The 20406-nt window shown below is 48.8% G+C and overlaps 1 protein-coding gene and 1 pseudogene across 2 annotated transcripts in view; both read right to left on the bottom strand.

Annotated features, from left to right (window-relative positions):
• The window catches only part of LOC105493346 (epsin 2), a 103809-nt gene extending 84934 nt beyond the window's left edge, over positions 1 to 18875 (bottom strand). For both annotated transcript variants that reach the window (XM_011760923.2, XM_011760927.2), the window contains exon 1: positions 18710 to 18875. The gene's annotated coding sequence lies outside the window, so the exon portion shown is untranslated. The remainder of the gene's footprint in view (positions 1 to 18709) is intronic.
• On the bottom strand, positions 13978 to 14613 carry LOC105493345 (large ribosomal subunit protein uL22 pseudogene; annotated as a pseudogene).
• Positions 18876 to 20406: the final 1531 nt, after the last annotated feature.

Raw genomic sequence — 20406 nt, 5'->3', positions numbered from 1 at the left:
TCACTGCAGCCTCTGCCTCCTGGGTTCGAGGGATTCTCCTGCCTCAGCCTCCCAAGTAACTGGAATTACAAGCGTGCATCATCACGCCTGGCTAATTTTTGTATTTTTAGTAGAGACAGGGTTTCACCATGTTGGCTAGGCTGGTCTCGAACTCCTGACTTCAAGTAATCCACCGGCCTTGGCTTTCCAAAGTGCTGGGATTACAGGCGTGAGCTCTGTTACATTTATTATACTTCAGTTATAAGTTCTCCTTTCTCCCTCCCTCTTCTCTCTCTCTCTCTCTCTTTCTCTTTCTCTCTCTCTCTCTCTCTCTCTCCAGGCTGGTCTCAAACTCCTGACCTCAAGTGATCCTGCCTCGGCCTCCCAAAGTGCTGAGACTACATGTATGAGCCACCGTGACTGTTACACGTTACAAGTTCTTTTAAAATGTGTTTACTGCAATAAACAGAGTAGAGTCACTATCTTGCCCTCTCACATGTGACATTTTCTTTTTGATCCAGGCAGCACATCACCATATTTCAAATTAAGCAATGACAAGTTAAATTAAAATGGCAACTATTGGCCAGGCACAGTGGCTCATACCTATAATCTCAGCACTGTGGGAGGCTGAGGCAGGACAATCACCTGAACCTAGAAGTTCAAGACTAGCCTGGGCAACACTAAAACATTGCCTCTACAAAAAATACAATTAGCCAGGCCTGTAGCCCCAGCTACTCAGGAGGCTGAGGTGGGAAGATCCCCTGAGCCCAGGAAGTCAAGGCTACAGTGAGCCATGGTCACACCACTGCACTCCAGCCTGGGTGACAGAGTGAAATCCTGTCTCAAAAAAAAAAAAAAGCAACTATTTACAACGGTCAAACGACGTGGAAACAACCCAAGTGTCCACCACTAAATAAATAAATTGTGGTATATCCATACAATGGAATACAATTTGGTCATAAAAAGGAATGAAGTTTGGATCCATGCTACAACATGGATGAACTTGGAAAACATGCTAGGTGAAAGAAGCCAATACAAAAAGCCAGATATTGTATAACTGCATTTATATGAAATGTCCAGAATAGGCAAACCCCATATAGACAGAAAGTAGGTTAACGGATACCAGGGGCTGGGGAAATTGAGGAGCAACTACCTAATGAGTGTGGATTTTCTTTTGGAATGATGAAAAAGTTCTGAAACTAGATAGTGGCACAACACTATAAATGTACCATATGCCACAGAACTGTTCACTTTTAAATCCTTAGCATGGTGACTGGGTGTGGTGGCTCATGCCTCTTGCACTCAGGAGTTCAAGACCAGTCTGGAGCTAGGCAACATGGTGAAACCCCATCTCTACAAAAAATACAAAAAATTAGCCGGCGATGGTGACACGCACCTGTAGCCCCAGCTGCTCAGGAGGCTGAGGTGGGAGGATGGCTTGAGCCTAGGAGGTGGAGGTTGCAGTGAACTGAGATCACGCCACTGTACTCCAGCCTGGGCGCCAAAGCAAGACCCTGTCTCAGTCAATCAATCAAGATTTTGTGTAAATATAATCATTATTCCACAACTAAAAAAAATCAGCTTCAAACACAGAAATACGAAAATCAGAATTAGGAGAGCTGGTGGTCAGTCTTCACTTAAAAATAAGTTTATAAAGAGTCCATTATCTGTTAGAGATATATATTGAAGCATTTGCCAATAAAGTGAAGACTGGGATTTGCTTTAAAATCATCTAAGGTGCAGGAGCCTAGAATTAACTGTTGAAGCTAAGTGATGGGAGTTCACTAAACCATTCTACTTTTCTGTTTGAAATCCTCCATCATGAAATGTTTCATTTTGCTTTTAAGTAAGTTTCCAAAGATCTTTATCATGTTAATATACTCTGCAGATAAAAGGACAGGCTGCCCTTAAGCTGTTAAACTCTGGTGGCTCAACCAGGTATGCTCCACCCTGAGCCCAACAGTGCAGACTCACTCAATGCAAGCCCCTTCAAAGAAGGCAAATAAAATGCCCCTCAGAAAATAATCAGAGCCCCAGTCCAGACCACCAAGCAGCAGTGCAGAGAACTGTGTGGCCTAGTCTGTCTCACATTAGGTATCCCTAACGTGAAAATCCAAAATCCAAAATGTTCCAAAATCAGAAACTTCTTAAGCAGCAACATGATGCCTCAAGTGGAAAACTCCACACCTGACTTCATGCAACAGGTCACCATCAAAATGCAGTCAAATCTTTGTTTTGTACACAAACTTACTTAAAATATTATATAAAATTATCTTCAAGCTATATGTGTAAGGTATACACAAAACATAAACGAATTTCACGTTTAGACTTGAGTTCCATCCCCAAGATATCTCATTATACATATGCAAACATTCCAAAATCCAAAAAAATCTAGTATCTAAAACATTTCTAGTTCCAAGCAGTTCAGACAAGGGATCCTCAACCTGTATGATATCCAAGCCTCCAAGTTGCCTGCTCCAAACTCAACTATCTGGCCAGGTGCAGTGGCTCACACCTGTAATCCCAGCACTTTAGGAGGCCAAGGCAGGCAGATCACCTGAGGTCAGGAGTTCGAAACCAGCCTGGCCAATATGGTAAAACCCCATCTCTACTAAAAATACAAAAATTAGCCAGAAGTGGTGGCGTACACCTCTAATCCTAGCTATTCAGGAGGCTGAGGCAAGATGATCGCTTGAACCCAGGAGGCGGAGGAGGTTGCAGTGAGCTGAGATTATACCACTGCACTTCTCAAAAAAACAAAATTCAACTACAAGCTGGGGGTCCAAGTGATGTCTGCAAACTCAGGGATCTTCCACTGAAATGCTTTTAACAGAGCCCCACAAACAACCCCACCTAACACACAATGCAAAGAGAGCTCACCTCCAGGCTTGGGGGCTGAAGGAAGCAAGATCCTGCCTCTCCAGATGCAGTAAGACGCTGCCATGTGATTGCCTACCCATTTGTTTCCCCTATCTCTCTTCTAGAACTAGAGGCAGGACAGGAGTCCCCATGGCATTTCCAATGTCTAGGAGAGTGCAAGGCACACAGATGTTCAACTACATGCTTGTTGTGTGATCCTGGTTTTTAACGGGTATTGCTCTAAAGGTACATTATAAAGACTTGATTTTCACCAACACCAATGCAAGACATAAAAGGGAAGGCATCAGAATGTACTAGTGTTGGGTGCCAGAAAAGGAGGGGAAAAGAGACAAGGAATCATGGCACAAACAATCCCACCTAAAATAGCACCAGAGATGCTGTGGAATGTAGAGCCCTGGGTCAGAGAGAGAAGGGCACAGAGAGGAGGAGGGACAGTGTGTGCCAGACAGAGCCAGAAGAGGCTTCAGGGAAAGGGTATAGAGGCAGCGAGGGGGGAGGGGCAGAGGGGCAAGGAGCAGGGCATGAACAGAGAGGCAGACAAACCCAGCCACCCTGCATTGGGGATTCTGCCCTGACTGGACTCTGTGTAAGCCCCTGTGTCCCCAAAGCAGGGACCAGACAACCAGGGGAAATGAGCAGGCACCATGGGGAGGGTGGAGGTCTGTGGAGAACTGGCACCCGCAAGCCCCAACTAGAGATGGCGCCGACACTGGCTCTGACCCACTGTTGCCAGGCAACAGTACAGGCCCCAGGCTGCCAAGTGTTCTGATTTGTCAATGAAGCTGCAAGACTGGGAGGCTATGTAAGATCTCCTGATTTTAATGTTGGCAACTATGACCAGCAAATAGTGGCCTCCCAAAGATAACCACATCTTAATCCCAGAACCTGTGAATATGTTAGGTTTTGTGGCAAAGGAGAATTAAGGTAGCAGTTAGAATTTAAGTTTCTAGGCAAGGCATGGTGGTTCACACCTGTAATCCCAGCACTTTGGGAGGCTGAGACAGGTGGATCATTCGAGGTTAGGAGTTGGAGACCAGCCTGGCCATCATGGCGAAATCCCATTTTCTACTAAAAAATACAAAAATTAGCTGGGCATGGTGCTGCACACCTGTAATCCCAGATACTCGGGGGGCTGAGGCAGGAGAATCCCTTGAACCTGGGAGGCGGAGGTTGCAGTGTGCCAAGATGGCGCCACCGCACTCCAGACTAGGTGACAGAGCAAGACTCCATCACAAAAAAAAAAAAGAAGAATTTAAGTTTCTAATCAGCTGATTTTAAAACACAGCATCCTGGATTATTCAGTGTGCCCAATGTAATCACAAGGATCCTTAAAAGTAGAAGTGGGAGGCAGAAGAGTCAGGGTCAGAGAGAAACCACGTGGGAAAGAGTGGAAAACCGAATTTGGCTTTAAAGATGGAAGGAGCATGAGCCAAGGAACACAGAAGGCCTCAAGAAGCTGGAAAGGCAGGGAAACGGGTTCCCCCCAACAGCCTCCAGCAGGAACCAGTCCTAACTACACCATGACCTCAGCCCATTAAGACCTGTGTTGGACTTCCTGCCTATACAACTGTATTGTTTTAAGTCACCGCATTTGTGGCAATTTGTCACAGCAGCCATACGAAACTGACAGAGCAACCAATTTTAATGTTTAGAAAGGCACAAACAAAACAGATCTGTGAGCGCAATCCACCCAAGGACCACTTTTCTAGTCCAGACTGGGCAGAGTCAAGGGCGAGGACCATTTCCTGGGTACCCAGAGCCTAGCACACAGCAGCTCTCTGACATTCATCTGAAGTTAATGCAAGGTCCCTTACCTTTACCACATGGTCATAAAATTATCCAGGGATTTCTGGAAAACAGAGCTGCTTAACTAAAAGTTCTATTCCTAAGGGACTGTTAGGAATCACATATATGTTACCCAGAGGCCTTCAGAAACTGGTCTGGAGTAGAGGAGGGAACAGGAACACTTTTCATCTCCATTCATCTCATTGCAAACAGAAAAAAGTGAGGGCTCTTCAGGTCCTCTGGAAGAAACCTCTAATCTCTCCCTCCCAGCCACCCTCGGGGTACCAGTTTGCTCACTGCAGCTCCAGATAACTTTGGTTGTTCTTCAACGGCAGAGGAACACTTCTCAAGCGGACTCTTTTTAGCTCCCCACTTTCACCAGCACAGAGGTGCTCTGATTAGAGGTGGGGTGCAAGTCCCACAGTCCTGCCCACTCACCGCCAAAAGGCTATGTGAAAACCACAGCTCATGAGTCAAACCTCACCAAGCTCTCGTCTGTCCTGCCTGGAGAGTCTGGTCAGCAGGCAGCTGGGCCTCTGCCACATGTCCAGCTTTTCCTCCTCCACACCCTCCTTGCTCAGCTCAGGCCTCTGCATAATGCAGCTCCCTCAGCCAGGGATCCTCTCATCTCTGTCCCTGAGAACTCCCACTTTTCCTTCAAGACTCGACTTACATACTATTTCCTCGAAGCCTTCTCTGGTTCCCAGGTTCCATTCTAATGTTTGACACCACTTTCTAAACTTCCCTCCCCCAGCTATCTCCCAAAACTAATATTACTTGTTACTGAGGCAAAAGCCACCATCTGCAGACCAAAAACTATTTTGAAATGTAAGAGGAACTTAAATTTTATTCACTCATGTGTTCCCAGCCAACAGCACATAATACATATGTGCTCAATAAGCATTAAGAATAAATGAAGTGGGCTGGGCGCGGTGGCTCAAGCCTGTAATCCCAGCACTTTGGGAGGCCGAGACGGGCGGATCACAAGGTCAGGAGATCGAGACCATCCTGGCTAACACGGTGAAACCCCGTCTCTACTAAAAAATACAAAAAAACTAGCCGGGCGAGGTGGCGGGCGCCTGTAGCCCCAGCTACTCGGGAGGCTGAGGCAGGAGAATGGTGTGAACCCGGGAGGCGGAGCTTGCAGTGAGCTGAGATCCGGCCACTGCACTCCAGCCTGGGCGGCAGAGCGAGGCTCCATGTCAAAAAAAAAAAAAAAGAATAAATGAAGTGAACTATAAACTCATTTTTTGACTGAAATACCATATATTACAATGACACTGTGACATGCATTAACTGTACCATGTAAAATCTCACTTCTAGACTTTGAATAAAGTGAACCTATCTAAATTAGTAACTCTACATTACAACTATCTTTAATAAAATTAAAGAAATGCCATTTAAAATTTTACATGTACCATCTGCTGCAGTCATTACAATTTAGGGTGTGGGGAGGAACTTGGCTAGCAAGCTTGAGAGAACAGATAAGAACCTGCTGTGCCTGCTCTGTGGCTAAAATGCAGGTTGAAAGGAGGCTTGCCAAATAGGTGGATCACAGTCTCTTCTGCCCGTCCCCTGTTTAAACTTTCTGCTAAGCTGTCCTTTTCCAAGGTAGCTTAGAGGCGTATTTCAGCCAGGGTGATCATTTCTGCCAGTTCCTCTCCAGCCCTGATTCCACCAGTCCATCCACAGTCATTCTACAATTGCTCAGGAATCCAGTCCCCACACCACATTACTTCAAAGGCTTCTTCTGGCTCCAGTTTTCCCCTTCCAATCCCTGACACTCCCAGCAGCTCCTCCGAGCACACAGCTCAGCTTCTCCACCCACACAGACTATGAGAATTATCTGGGGGCCCTTCGAAAAATTACTGGTTCCCCTTTGATTGGTCTGGGGTGGGGCCCCATCATGGGCATTTTTCTAGCTTTCCAGGCCACATGATTTGCAGGCTCCCGGGGTGTCGAATCCAAACTTCCGAGCCAGCACTGAGGCCCCCTTTACTCCCTAAACACAACTCAACTCTGGCCGCTCTTCACTCTCCATCTCTAGAACTGCTATCTAGCCCGTCTTAGGAAGCCAGTCTGAGCCAGGCCCCTACCCACAGAGATTACTCTACAGGGCCCCCTTCTCAAACACTTGAGGTGGCACCTACCCCTCAAGACCTACTCTGCTCTCTACTACCCAGAAAACCAAACCCCAAGGCTGCTGCCTCATCAGAGCCAGTGGCCATCTGGCCACCTGGGAGCTCACTGCTCCCAGCAGGCATCCACCCAGCGCCAGCTGCAGGAGTCTGCACACACTCAAGGCACCTACCCCATCCCATCTCAAGCTTTAACTCCTGCCGTTCCTGAGATCCAAAATACTTTCCCATCTGCCTTCCATTTAGGGATACCATTCGTTGTTCTTCAAGGTCCAGCTCAAATCCTACCTGCTCCTGATGCCTTCCCTGACTCTTCTAAATTTTTTCTCCATTCTTGACCCTCTGACAAAGAATCAAAATCATGGCTCAACAAACTGCTAGCTTCTGTCTCACAGATATTAACTTTGTCTTCTCAATTAGACTAAGTTCTTGGTGGCATTTCATTTATAACCATTATTTGCCTCTAGATCCCGTATTCCATATTTTTCCGGTTGACACTGGCCTCAGTCATTAAACTGTCCTTGAAATGCCCATACTTCTACATCTCCTAGTTGCTTCTCATAAAGTGACATACAAATTCTTTCCCCAATCAGATGTTTCCCAAATTTTGTCATCCATACTATAGTCATTATATCCCAGGACAGCTCTGAGTATCAAAAAGGCACACAGGGGCCCGGTGGCTCATGCCTGTAATCCCAGCACTTTGGAAAGCTGAGGCGGGCAGATCACGAGGTCAGGAGATCGAGACCATCCTGGCTAACACGGTGAAACCCCGCCTCTACCATAAATACAAAAAGAAATTAGCCAGGCGTGGTGGCGGGCACCTGTAGTCCCAGCTACTCAGGAGGCTGAGGCAGGAGAATGGTGTGAACCCGGGGGCAGAGCTTGCAGTGAGCCGAGATGGCGTCACTGCACTACAGCCTGGATGACAGAGCGAGACTCTGTCTCAAAAAAAAAAAAAAAAAAAAAAAAAAAAAAAAAAAAAAAAAGCACACAAGGAGGACTTGCTTTCAGGGGAAAAAAAAAAAAAAAAAAAAAAACTGAATGTGTCCCTTTACTGCTAGGACTTTTTTTTTTTTGGAGGTGGGGGAAGGGGTCTTTTAATACAACTTATTGCTTACATTGATGTATTCACCTCAGAGTCTTAAAGAGTTCACAAAACACACTCAAGTCCAAGCCTCCAGGGCCTCCCACAAGTGCAGGGCAGGCACCAACACATAGCTGTTTACCATTCCTTGGCTGGGGAGCTGCGAGCAGTGCTCTAACCTTGGGAAAGTGCTCACACCCCAGCCTCCCCAGGACATTTTAAGACCAGAGAGAAAATTACCCATTGGCTAGAACCCAGGTGTTAATTGCCTGCTGGGGAAGGAGATACTTCACATGGAATTTTTTTTTTTTTTTTTTTGAGACAGTCTCGCTCTGTCGCCAGGCTGGAGTACAGTGGCACAATCTCAGCTTACTGCAACCTCCGCCTCCCGGTTCAAGCAATCCTCCTTCCTCAGCCTTCCGAGTAGCTGGGACTATAGGCGTGTGCCACCACACCCGGCTAATTTTTGTATTTTTAGTAGAGACAGGGTTTCATCACATTGGCCAGAATAGTCTTGATCTCTTGACCTCTTAATTTACCTGCCTCGGCCGGGCGCGGTGGCTCAAGCCTGTAATCCCAGCACTTTGGGAGGCCGAGGCGGGCGGATCACAAGGTCAGGAGATCGAGACCACAGTGAAACCCCGTCTCTACTAAAAATACAAAAAATTAGCCGGGCGCGGTGGCGGGCGCCTGTAGTCCTAGCTACTCAGGAGGCTGAGGCAGGAGAATGGCGTGAACCCAGGAGGCAGAGCTTGCAGTGAGCCGAGATCGCGCCACTGCACTCCAGCCTGGGCAACAGCGTGAGACTCCGTCTCAAAAAAAAAAAAAAAAAAAATTTTACCTGCCTCAGCTTCCCAAAGTGCTGGGATTACAGGCATGAGCCACCATGCCCAGCCACAGGTTTTTTTTTTTTTTTTTTTTTTTTGTGAGACGGGGTCTCGCTCTGTCGCCCAGGCTGGAGTGCAGTGGCCGGATCTCAGCTTACTGCAAGCTCCGCCTCCCGGGTTCACGCCATTCTCTTGCCTCAGCCTCCCGAGTAGCTGGGACTACAGACGCCCACCACCTCGCCCAGCTAGTTTTTTGTATTTTTTAGTAGAGACGGGGTTTTACCGTGTTAGCCAGGATGGTCTCGATCTCCTGACCTCGTGATCGGCCTGTCTCGGCCTCCCAAAGTGCTGGGATTACAGGCTTGAGCCACCGCGCCCGGCGTAATTTTTTAAGACTACCAAATTCCAGCTGGGTGTGGTAGCTCATGCCTGTAATCCCAGCACTTTGGGAGGCCGAGGCTGGCGGATCACCTGAGGTCAGGGGTTCGAGACCAGCCTGGCCAACATGGTAAAACCCCATCTCTACTAAAAATACAAAATCATTAGCCAGGCGTGGCGGCACGTGCCTGTAGTTCCAGCTACTCAGGAGGCTGAGACAGGAGAATCGCTTGTGCCCAGCAGATGGAGGTTGCAGTGAGCCGAGATAGCGCCACTACACTCAAGCTTGGGCGACAAGAGCGAAACTCCATCTTAAAAAAAAAAAAAAAAAAAAAGGCCGGGCGCGGTGGCTCAAGCCTGTAATCCCAGCACTTTGGGAGGCCGAGGCGGGCGGATCACGAGGTCAGGAGATCGAGACCATCCTGGCTAACACGGTGAAACCCCGTCTCTACTAAAAATACAAAAAAAAAACTAGCCGGGCGCGGTGGCGGGCGCCTGTAGTCCCAGCTACTCGGGAGGCTGAGGCAGGAGAATGGCGTAAACCCGGGAGGCGGAGCTTGCAGTGAGCTGAGATCCGGCCACTGCACTCCAGCCTGGGCGACAGAGCGAGACTCCGTCTCAAAAAAAAAAAAAAAAGGAGAGATCAAGACCATCCTGGCCAACATGGTGAAACCCCGTCTCTACTAAAACTACAAAAATTTGCTGGGTGTGGTGGCACATGCCTGTAGTCCCAGCTACTCAGGAGGCTGAGGCAGGAGGATTGCTTAAACCTGGGAGGCGGAGGTTGCAGTGAGCTGAGATGCCGCCACTGCACTCCAGCCTGGCGACAGAGATTCCAACTCAAAAAAAAAAGACTATCAAATTCCATATGAATTTGACCCCCTTTTAACAAAATAGCATTAGTAAAGGGTTCTCAGTCCTTAGCACCCACACCAGTGTGCAGAGCTGCAGGATCACAAAGTAAAATGTCCCCTTTGCTCAAAGAGCAATTTGGCCAATTATTTTAACACAGCTCTGCAAACACAAAAACCCTTACCAGCCCACACAGACTTCCTTGGGGTCAAGCCAGCTAGGGTAGCCCTAGGTCCCTGTTGTACACATCCAGGCAGCTTAGGGTCACATGACAGAGAGGTAAGCTGTTGTCAAAGAAACAACTTCATAAAGCTCTAAAATCAGACAGGCGTGGGACTGAATTCAGGTCCAGCCAGCCACTGGCCAGGTGCCCATGACCAACCTTGACTCTTCCGAGCCTCAGCTTGCTTAGCCTACCTCTTGGGGCTGTTGTGAGGGTACAGTGAGGTAATGGGCGCACCTGGCACAGCTGCAAATGAGGTCGTGGAAATAAAGCAGTTCTGAGTTTGACACAGGTGGCAGCAAATACCAGCTGGGGCACTTACTAGCTGTATGGCCTGGGGCAGGTTACTGAACCCCTCTTAGCTTTTTAAAATGCAAAATGAGAAATGGTGATAGGGCTTGCAGGACCATGAAAATTAAATACAGCACATAAAATTAGTAACATAAGGCCTGGCACACAGGAAATATTCAAAAACCATCAGAGTTCACACACACGTCCCTGCACATTCGGTCTTGATGGACAAGTTGTTTAATTACCAATGAAGAAAAAAATTCGAACTGTAAACATGAAAGAATATTAAATATGAATTGCTGTAGGGAGGAGAAGCAACTTCCATTAACACAGTGGTCCATCCCAAGTGGCCCTGTGGGAACTGAGGACCCAACAACATTACTCCCTCAACCTTTCCAAGTTACAATTTTTTTTTTTTTTTTTTGAGAAAAGTCACACTCCCTCACACAGGCTGGAGTCTAGTGGCATAATCTCAGCTCACGGCAACCTCCGCCTCCCGGGTTCAATCAATTCTCGTGCCTCAGCCTCCCAAGTAGTTGGGACTACAGGCCCACACCACCACACCTGGTTTATTTTTGTATTTTTAGTAGAGATGGGGTTTCGCCATGTTGGCCATAGTGGTCTCCAACTCCTGGTCTCAAGTGATCCACCAGCCTCAGCCTCCCAAAGTGCTGGGATTACAAGCATGAGCCACCACACCCAGCCCCCAAGTTACAATTCTAAAAGGCCTAGACAACAAACTTCTTGCATGATGTGTGAGAATGATGAACCTGCTTTTTCAACAGAATCCAAGATTTACAGCCTTTTTTAAAGGACAATGACATCTTCTGTCCCCTTCATTAAGGAAAGCACCTCAATTAACCCAATAGTGATAATCCCTGTGACCACAGTCCAACTTACAATCATAAGAGAATGAAGTGAAAACACTCTCTGAGAACCCACATTTCCTTTCCAAATGTCATGCCATCCATCATCTTCAGAGCAATATTTTAGAAACATTTCAGTGTCATTTTTTAGTTCCTACTGCACAGCCAGCAGGTGCTAGACATCTTACACACCTTCTCATTCAGTCCTGTGGGCCAAGGTTCCCAAATTTGGTCCCTAGACCAGCAGCATCAGTAGCACTTGGAAGCTGGCTAAAAATACACATTCTCAGGCCGGGCGCGGTGGCTCAAGCCTGTAATCCCAGCACTTTGGGAGGCCGAGATGGGCGGATCACGAGGTCAGGAGATCGAGACCATCCTGGCTCACACGGTGAAACCCTGTCTCTACTAAAAAGTACAAAAAACTAGCCGGGCGAGGTGGCGGGCGCCTGTAGTCCCAGCTACTCGGGAGGCTGAGGCAGGAGAATGGCGTAAACCCGGGAGGCGGAGCTTGCAGTGAGCTGAGATCTGGCCACTGCACTCCAGCCTGGGCGACAGAGCGACACTCCGTCTCAAAAAAAAAAAAAAAAAAAAATACACATTCTCTGCCAGGCACGGTGGCTCACACCTGTAATACCAGCACTTTGGGAGGCCAAGACAGGCAGATCACTTGAGGTCAGGAGTTTGAGACCAGTCTGGCCAACATGGTAAAACCCCATCTCTACTAAAAATACAAAAAATTAGCCGGGCGTGGTGGCGGCAGCCTGTAGTCCCAGCTACTCGGGAGGCTGAGACAGGAGAATGGCGTGAACCCGGAAGGCGGAGCTTGGAATGAGCTGAGATTGCGCCACTGCACTCCAGCCTGGGAGACAGCGAGACTCCGTCTCAAAAAAAAAAAAAATTAGCTGGGCATGGTGGCATGCGCCTGTAATCCCAGCTACTTAGGAAGCTGAGGCAGAAAAATCACTTTAACCTGGGAAGTGGAGGTTGCAGTGAACCAAGATCGCGCCACTGCACTCCAGCCTGGTCAACAGAACAAGACTCTATCTTAATAAAAAAAAAAAGACACATTCTCAGGCCTCCCCTCCCTAATGAGAAACAATGGGGTGGAGCCCCGGCCACATGTTCAGCAAGCCCTCTGGGTGCTTCTGCTGCACACTGGAGTTTGAGAAAAAAGGCTAGTCTATTCCATGAAGTAGTGATTATGAGCCCCCCTTTGGAGATGAGGAAACCAAAGCTCAGTGATTGAAGTGCCCAAAGCCACCCAGCCAGGAGGCCCGTAAGTACCCACACCTCATTCCAAAGCTATCTGCCACATGGCCTTTGAAGCCAAATTAACTGTACCACTTGGTGTTCTCAGCTATTGAGCTGCTGCAACGTGCAACTACCTAAGAGGGTCGGGACCCAGAGGAAGAAGCCTGCACTCAGAAGTGATTAATTATAAATGCTTTTAAATCCATATCATCCATTAGCCCTAAACGATCAGCCATCCCCCAGGATGAGCCTACTTTTCCCTGTTCTATGTATCAGCAGGGTTACCATGAAGAGAAGATGGGGAGTTCCTCTATTTACAGCCCTTTCCACGTCCAATTCCTTATATTGCTTTGAACAGAAAGAGAATTAAGATACCTGTTCTGTCTCTAGAGGGCCTGAAAGTGAAGCACACTCTGACTAGACCAGGACCAAGAGGAAACTGAATCAGGAAAAGGACTTTCTGTGCCCAGGAACAAAGCAGGCTCCAGCACCTAGGTAATAGGGGAATGAGTCACAGAAAGAATCCAATGCATGGATAGGGAGCATTTTAACAATGTTGCAGATCTGGTTCAAAAGAAGGCAGGTTTTTTGTTTTTGTTTTTTGACACACAGTCTTGCTCTGTTACCCAGGCTGGAGTTTCACTGCAACCTCCCCTTCCCAGTTGAAGTGATTTTCCTGCCTCAGCCTCCTGAGTAGCTGGGACGACAGGTGCATGCCACTATGCCCGACTAATTTTTGTATTTTTTTGGTTGACACAGGGCTTTGCCACACTGGCTAGGCTGGTCTCAAAAACTCTAGGCCTCAAGTGATCCGCCCACCTCAGCCTCCCAAAATGCTGGGATTACAGGCATGAGCCACCGTGGCTGGCCTAGGCTTTTTTTCTTTTTTAATCAAACACCGAATCTAGCGTCTCTCAGCTAAAATAAAATGATCCATTAATTACTGACATTCAAACCACAGTGTTTTCAAAGGTTCTAAGGTTAGGAAAGACCCAGAAATCTCGTTATTCACAATTCCCAACCTTCTAAATAAACTTGGTGGTGAGTTTCACACAACAAATTTATGCTGTAATTTAAATGAATACCTATTATTTTGTGGGGCCTTCTATAGGGGCCAGTGGAGCAGAAGGGAACCAAGCCTGGGAATTACACAGATTCACTCTGAATCCTGGCTGTGCCAGTTCCTCACAGCTTACTTAACCTCTCTGGGCCTCAGTTTTTCTACTCACAAATGGGTGGTAATCCCTATGTTAAGTGTTGATGTGAAATTATGGTGGTTTAAAAAAAAAGCTGCTGAAACGGCTTTCAACATATGCTTATTTCACTGTATTTGTTTTTCTAAGTTTCTATTTTTAGTTAACTTGAATGAACTAATTAAGCCATAAAGTTCCATTGATGAACTTATCAGAAAGTTTGTCAATTTTTTTTTTTCCTTTTAATGACATTTATTTTAACGCTGAATTTACTCCCGTGCCATAAGTTTTTGTTTCTTCAGTTTCTTCTGGGATATCTTTTTCTTCTGGGCAACTTCCTCTTCTGGTTTAGGAACAATCTGTTCCTTTTCAGTAAGGATCATCTCAATGTGGCAGGGAGAGCTCATGTATGGGTTAATGCGACCATGAGCTCTGTAGGTTCGTCGGCGCATCTTAGGTGCTTTGTTCACTTGGATATGCTCGATGACCAGAGAATCTACATCTAAACCCTCAAGTTCAGCATTACTCTCTGCATTTTTAAGCACGTGCAGCAAAAATTCAGCACTCTTCTTGGGCCACCGACCCTGTGTCCAGCCCCACTGCTTGGCCTGGGCACACCTGCCAACTCCACCATTGTTAACGTCGGAATGGTACGCACTGTTTCTGTAAAGTGACATCTTTCAGATACTTCGTGGCTTTTCGAATATGCATACCCTTGATGGCCTGGGCAGTTTCACGAGTGTTCTTAAAGTGAACACGAAGATTGGAACCTCTTGATTTGCATGTTTTCGTGGGGTTCTCCGGGTCAAGTGAATAGCGAACCATTTTCACAGATTACCTCAGGCCGCTTAGGGAAAGAGGAAGAGCGGTGGCTTCTGGGAGAACTCTGTCAATTTTTTTTGAGACAGAGTCTTGCTCTGTCACCAAGCTGGAGTGCAGTGGCGCGATCTCGGCTCACTGCAACCTCCGCCTCCCAGGTTCAAGCGATTATCCTGCCTGAGCCTCCTGAGTAGCTGGGACTACAGGCATGTGCCACCACGGCCAGCTAATTTTTGTATTTTTAGTAGAGATGGGGTTTCACCATGTTGGCCAGAATGGTCTGGATCCCTTGACCTCAGGGTGATCCGCCTGCCTCAGCCTCCTAAAGTGTTGGAATTACAGGTGTGAGCCACCATGCCCGGCAAGTTTGTCAATTTTCAAAAACTCAATAGATGGACATAAACATTCTTTTCACAATGCATCTGACAAAAAACAAATGTGCTCTTCCCATCCTCAACCACCTTAATCATATCACCCCACCTCCCTCAGTCCACTGTTAACTTGCAGTGTGTCTCTTCATCCCCGTGAGACCCGGTCCTTGAAGTCGGTAACAGTTATAATAATATTTTGGTGTACAACAGATCTGTTCAAATCATTTACTGGCTGTGCAACCTCAAGCATGTACCTTAAACTCCCTAGGCCTCAGTTTCCTCACCTGCAGATGAGGTGGATAAACCTATGCAACTGACACACAATTGCTGGACCAACAGTAGTGATTTCAACAACGGCGCAACAGAACAGTAGAGCCTGCAGTAACCGAGCCATAAAAATGTGCTCCCCTACCTCGAGGAATACTGATGACAGACCTTTACTGAGCACCTACTATCTATCAGAGACTGAGCCTGGTACTGGAGAAGTAAAGACAAGGTGACCACCGGCCTCCAAGATGTCACAGTGTCACAAGAGCCCCAGATACATGGACAATGTCGTGTTAAGTGCATCAACAGACTGTGTGGGGTGGTGAAGGTAGCATGGGAGAAAAACGGGCCAAACATCGGGGAGCTGGCCAGCAAAGTATTCACAGAAGATGTCTGTTTACACCGAATATGTGAGTCAAAAGCTCAGCAGACAAAAAGGGATACAAACTACATAATTCCTCACATCTCTTCCAGCCTCAACTTCCCCTAATCCAAGGCCAGCCATGGTGGCTGATACCTGTAATCCCAGCACTTTGGGAGGCCAAGAAAGGTGGATCACTTGAAGTCAGGAGTTCAAGATCAGCCTGACCAGCATGGCAAAACCCCATCTATACTAAAAATACAAAAATTAGCCAGGCATGGTGGCACACACCTGTAGGCCCAGCTACTCGGGAGGCTGAGGCAGGAGAACCGCTTGAACCCGGGAGGCAGAGGTTTGCAGTGAGCCGAGATTGCGCCACTGTCACTGGGTGACAGGGTGAGACTCTATCTCAAAAAAAAAAAAAATTCCCCAAATCCAGCCCTCTGACTTCTCCAAGTCTCAGGGTCACCAGGTATACATGCCATAAAATGACAAAAATTGTGGTCCTTCACACCCTATAAGCCAGACAGAAAGGTTATGGGGAACAGTGAGAACTGCCAGAAAACTTAGAAAATTTTAATGCACTTTCCAAAAGTATGACAAGGACAATTCCATGCATAAAAATCTCTTAGTACTTCAGTTCACAACTGAAAGTTGCCGCTCCTCCTAATTAAAGTTAAAAAAAAAAAAAAAGTCCCAAAACTTTTCAACTTTTGCAGGACTCTTATCAGAATCCCAATTCTTGGGAAATATTCCGCTCATTATGGAAGAGGGTTAGTGATACAGAGAATTTCTACAAAGGTTGGGTCATTATTCAAGGCTGCATACACGAAGCTAGATATTATCACTTGAAAGTTTTACATTTCTTCACACCTCGAGTGCTTGGCCCAACACACACTGCTGGACGAGTTTTCCACAGAGCTCTCCATCTGGCCAGCTCAGGCTTCAGAGAGGCAAAAAGCCTCTGTAAACCACGGGAACTTAGTACATCCCACAAGACAATCCCAACTGGCTCCTGGTCCAGGGACTTGTGGGACGCAGTCCTGAATCATGCCTTAGAGTAACTTACACTTTACCAAAATCTTTAATAATCAGTATCTCAATTCCATGCTTACAAAAGAATAGCCCAGTGAGACTGGTAAAGATGACTAGCCCAATTTTAAAACTAGGGAAACAAGCTTTTAAAATGTAAAAGCAAAAATAGAGATAAATAAAAGATTTAGGCCGGATGAGCTAGCCCACGCCTGTAATCCCAGCACTTTGGGAGGCCAAGGTGGGCGGATAACCTGAGGTCAGGAGTTCAAGACCAGCCTGGCCAACATGGTGAAACCCCGTCTCTACTAAAAATACAAAAATTAGCTGGGCGTGGTGGCTGGCGTGCGCCTGTAATCCCAGGTACGCCGGAGGCTGAGGCAGGAGAATCACTTGAACCCAGGAAGCGGAGGTTGCGGTGAGCCGAGATCGTGCCACTGCACTCTAGTCTGGGTGACAGAGTGTGACTCTGCCTCAAAAAAATAAATAAAAGATTTAAAAGTCTAGGTGCGCTTCCCCAACACAATCACTTGCCCCGAAAACAAGCACCGAACAAGTACCATTCAGAAGCAAATTGTAGTCCCTTTTGATATTCATTTAAATACAGATGAAAACTTAATTATCAGTGCTAACTCAATTACTGCTGTGCCAGATTCAGCAGAAGATTTTGTCAGCACCTAGCAATCTGTATCTAGAACTACAAGAAGCACGTTTTCTGCCAAATCTTCATTATATTACATAATGAGAGGAAGCTGGGATTCTTAAAATTCACCTTTTCCCATCATTTTAACACCCTGTTCCAATCCGTTCTTTCACAGGGTATTTTCTGGAGGTGAAAAGGAAGAACTCATTACTTCTCATATTTTCCTGTCCACTTTCTTGTGTAAATGTTAAAAATAAAGGGGAAGGTAGGGTCCTGAACATCTCCCTAAAAAAAAAAAAGTTATTAAATGTGGTAAACAGAGCCCTGGAGCCCTAGCTTCCAGTTCTGCACTGACACAGTATCACTGAGTGACCTTGGGCAAATAACTGCAGTTCTGGGCCTCAGTTTCCCTCATCTAAACCCTAATAATGGTTAAGCCCTCTCCGCTCTTAAAGCGCACATTTTAGATACGTCCCCAGGGCAGCACAACTGTGAAGGAGTTGCCCAGACGGAGTCCTTGGGCGGAGAAATGGCCTTCCACAAGCTCCCGCCGGGGGGTTCACAGCGAGCTCAAGCTGCCCCAGGCAAAGCCACTGGGCAAACTTCAGGTCGCAAACAAAAACCTGTTGGCAACGACTCCTTTAGCAAAGGCCAGCCTCCCAACGCGCTCGACTCTGGGGGAGCCGCCCCATAGGGAGAGAGAGGAAGAGTCTCCTGGAAGAGGCCAGCCAGCCCCCACGCACCCATTCACCCACCCGGATCAGCCGAGCAGGACGGCCGGGCCGGGTGGGTCTCTGCCATCCCACGCGGAACAAAAGGCAGCTGGAGCCTGGCTCTTCCGCCCCCGTCCCCGCTGTTCCGTGGGGGTGGGGGCTGGGGAGTGGGGAGCTTGGTCCCCGAGGACGGAAGGGGGCCCCGCTACAGCCCCCAGGAAAGGTGAGACGGGCGGGATCCCGGACAGAGAAAATGACCCCTCCCCGGATTCCCGGAGGGCGCCCGGGCCGGGCTCTGCACGGGGGCGGGCGGGAGACCAGGCTGGGATCAGGAGGAAGGGGCGCCGGGCCCGGGGAGAGGAGGAACGTGCTCTGGGGAGGGGGGCGGGGTTGTTCCAATATGAAGGGGGCTCCAGGATCTGAGGAGGGAGTAAGGGGCGCCCTGGACTCTGGGGACATAAAAGGAGGTGCTCAGTGATAGGGACGGGTAAGGGGGGTAGATCCTTGCAGCGGAAAGCTGGATCCAGATGGGGAGGGGGTCATGCTCCAGTCCGTGGGGCGGGGCCTGGTTGGAAAGAAGGGAATCCCCCAGAGCCTAGCGTAGGGACCAGCGGGGCGGCAGGGGTGCATGCCCTGGCGGGGCTGGTGAGGTAAGAGAGCCTGTGCTCTGGGGGCGTCCGCGCCCTGGAGAGGGGGAGGGTCCTCGCCCTGGTGACTCGCTCTGGCCCCGGAGCCCCACGGGCTCTGGCTCACCTCTGCTCCTCCGGGCCGGCGTGGGTGCGCCGCTGCGGCCGCCGGCAGCGCTGGGGAGGCGGGAGCGACCGGAGCCCGCGGAGCCGCCGCCACCGCCGCGTCTGGCTCCGTTTGACACCCACACACCAGCCAACATGGCGGCCGGGAGGGGGCGCGCCGGACGCGTGCGCGCGCCCGCAGACCCCGCCCCCGAGCCCGCCTAGGCCCCGCCCCACGCCCGCAGGCCACGCCCCTGCGACCCCGCCAGGGCCCCGCCCTTGTGGTCCACGCACGTCCCCCCGCCCCCGGCCTCCTGCGCTCCAGGACCCCACGCAGACGGCCCACCCTTCCGCAGCGTCCCACAGTCGACGCTCGCGCCCCCAAACAACCCCCAAACAACCCCCAATCCCGAGCGCCACACAAGCCCTGACAAATTAATACCCGAACGCGCGCACTCTGAGCCCCCTCAGGCCCCTCCACTCGGTGCACACTCACGGCCCCCTACACTGACGGCCGGGCAGCACTCGCGGGCCCCGCCCCGTCAAGCAGAAACTCACGCTCCGGCCCGCCGGTTTCACTCAAAAATCTTGTTCAGTAGGAGAGACTGGAAAGGGGCCAGGACCTGCCGGGAGCTGGTAGGGTTGGGTTCTTAGGCTACAAGTGTGTTCACTTTATGAAGATGCGCGGAAGTACACTTTGGATTTGTGCGCTTTTCCGTGCGTGTATTTCACGTCAATAAAATATACTCAAAAACGACTCGGAGAAGTCTATAGGCTTCTTTAGGCTGCTCAAGGGGTTACCTAAAGGCACGAATGGCAAGTGGTTACCTAAATGGCTCGAAAACGGAAACCCTTGACGGGCAGGCACCCACAAGGCACCTCCTGTGTGCCAAGCCCTGTGCTGGGCACAGAAATGAGGCAACCCCAAATGCCTCGAATGAGAATCCCGGAACTGGAGGGGCCAGAACTGGAGGCTGCACCTAAAAGCTGAGTAACCTGCTCCAATCAGGGTGGGAGTCAGCAGAGACCTCTCACAGCAGGGGCGCGGAGCATGAGTCAGGGCTTGCTAGGTGGGCAGAGGACACCATCCCTGTTGGCTGGGTGACATCAACACTGTGCCTAGTCCTGGCTTCAGGGAAGCTGTGACTAGAAGTCTTCCTCTGCCCTAACTCACTGAGGGACCTTAAACAAGTAACCGTACTTCTCTGAGCCTCAGATTCCTCCTCCCTGTAGAGGAACCAGGGAATGAAAGTATCCCTTGAGGTTCTAACAACCTGGAATCTGGAATCTCATTCTCTGGCAAAAAAAAAAAAAAAAAAAACAATAAAAATGGAGAGAGCTTGTAACACGTTTGCAAAACCACATGGCCACTTTTCCTTTGAAAAGTCAAACACTGGTAGTTCTAGATGCTAGAAACACTCTCCAGTTAACCACCCTTCCCACTGCTTGGTGTCCCTTCTCCACCGACAAAGGGAATCATGCTCTATATGCCTGCCTTGCAGCAGAAGCTGGAGCTCCCCGTTTTGAACTTGGTCCACCCTCATCCCAGAGAATGCCCTGGACCAGTCCATCATTCCTTGTGAGCCTCACCTCTTTACCACATCTCTAAGGAAAGCAGAACTTTACACTGCAATCGTGCTTCTGCCCTGAGTTTACAATGTCAGATGAGTTATAGCACATAGCTGATGCACAGTAGAGGCGTGATGCTTCTAAACCAGC

The sequence above is a fragment of the Macaca nemestrina genome, chromosome 17 (assembly GCF_043159975.1).
Source record: "Macaca nemestrina isolate mMacNem1 chromosome 17, mMacNem.hap1, whole genome shotgun sequence".
NCBI classification, from domain to species: Eukaryota; Metazoa; Chordata; class Mammalia; order Primates; family Cercopithecidae; genus Macaca; species Macaca nemestrina.
Note: the sequence above shows the minus strand (reverse complement) of the source record. Positions and strands in the feature narration are given on the sequence as shown.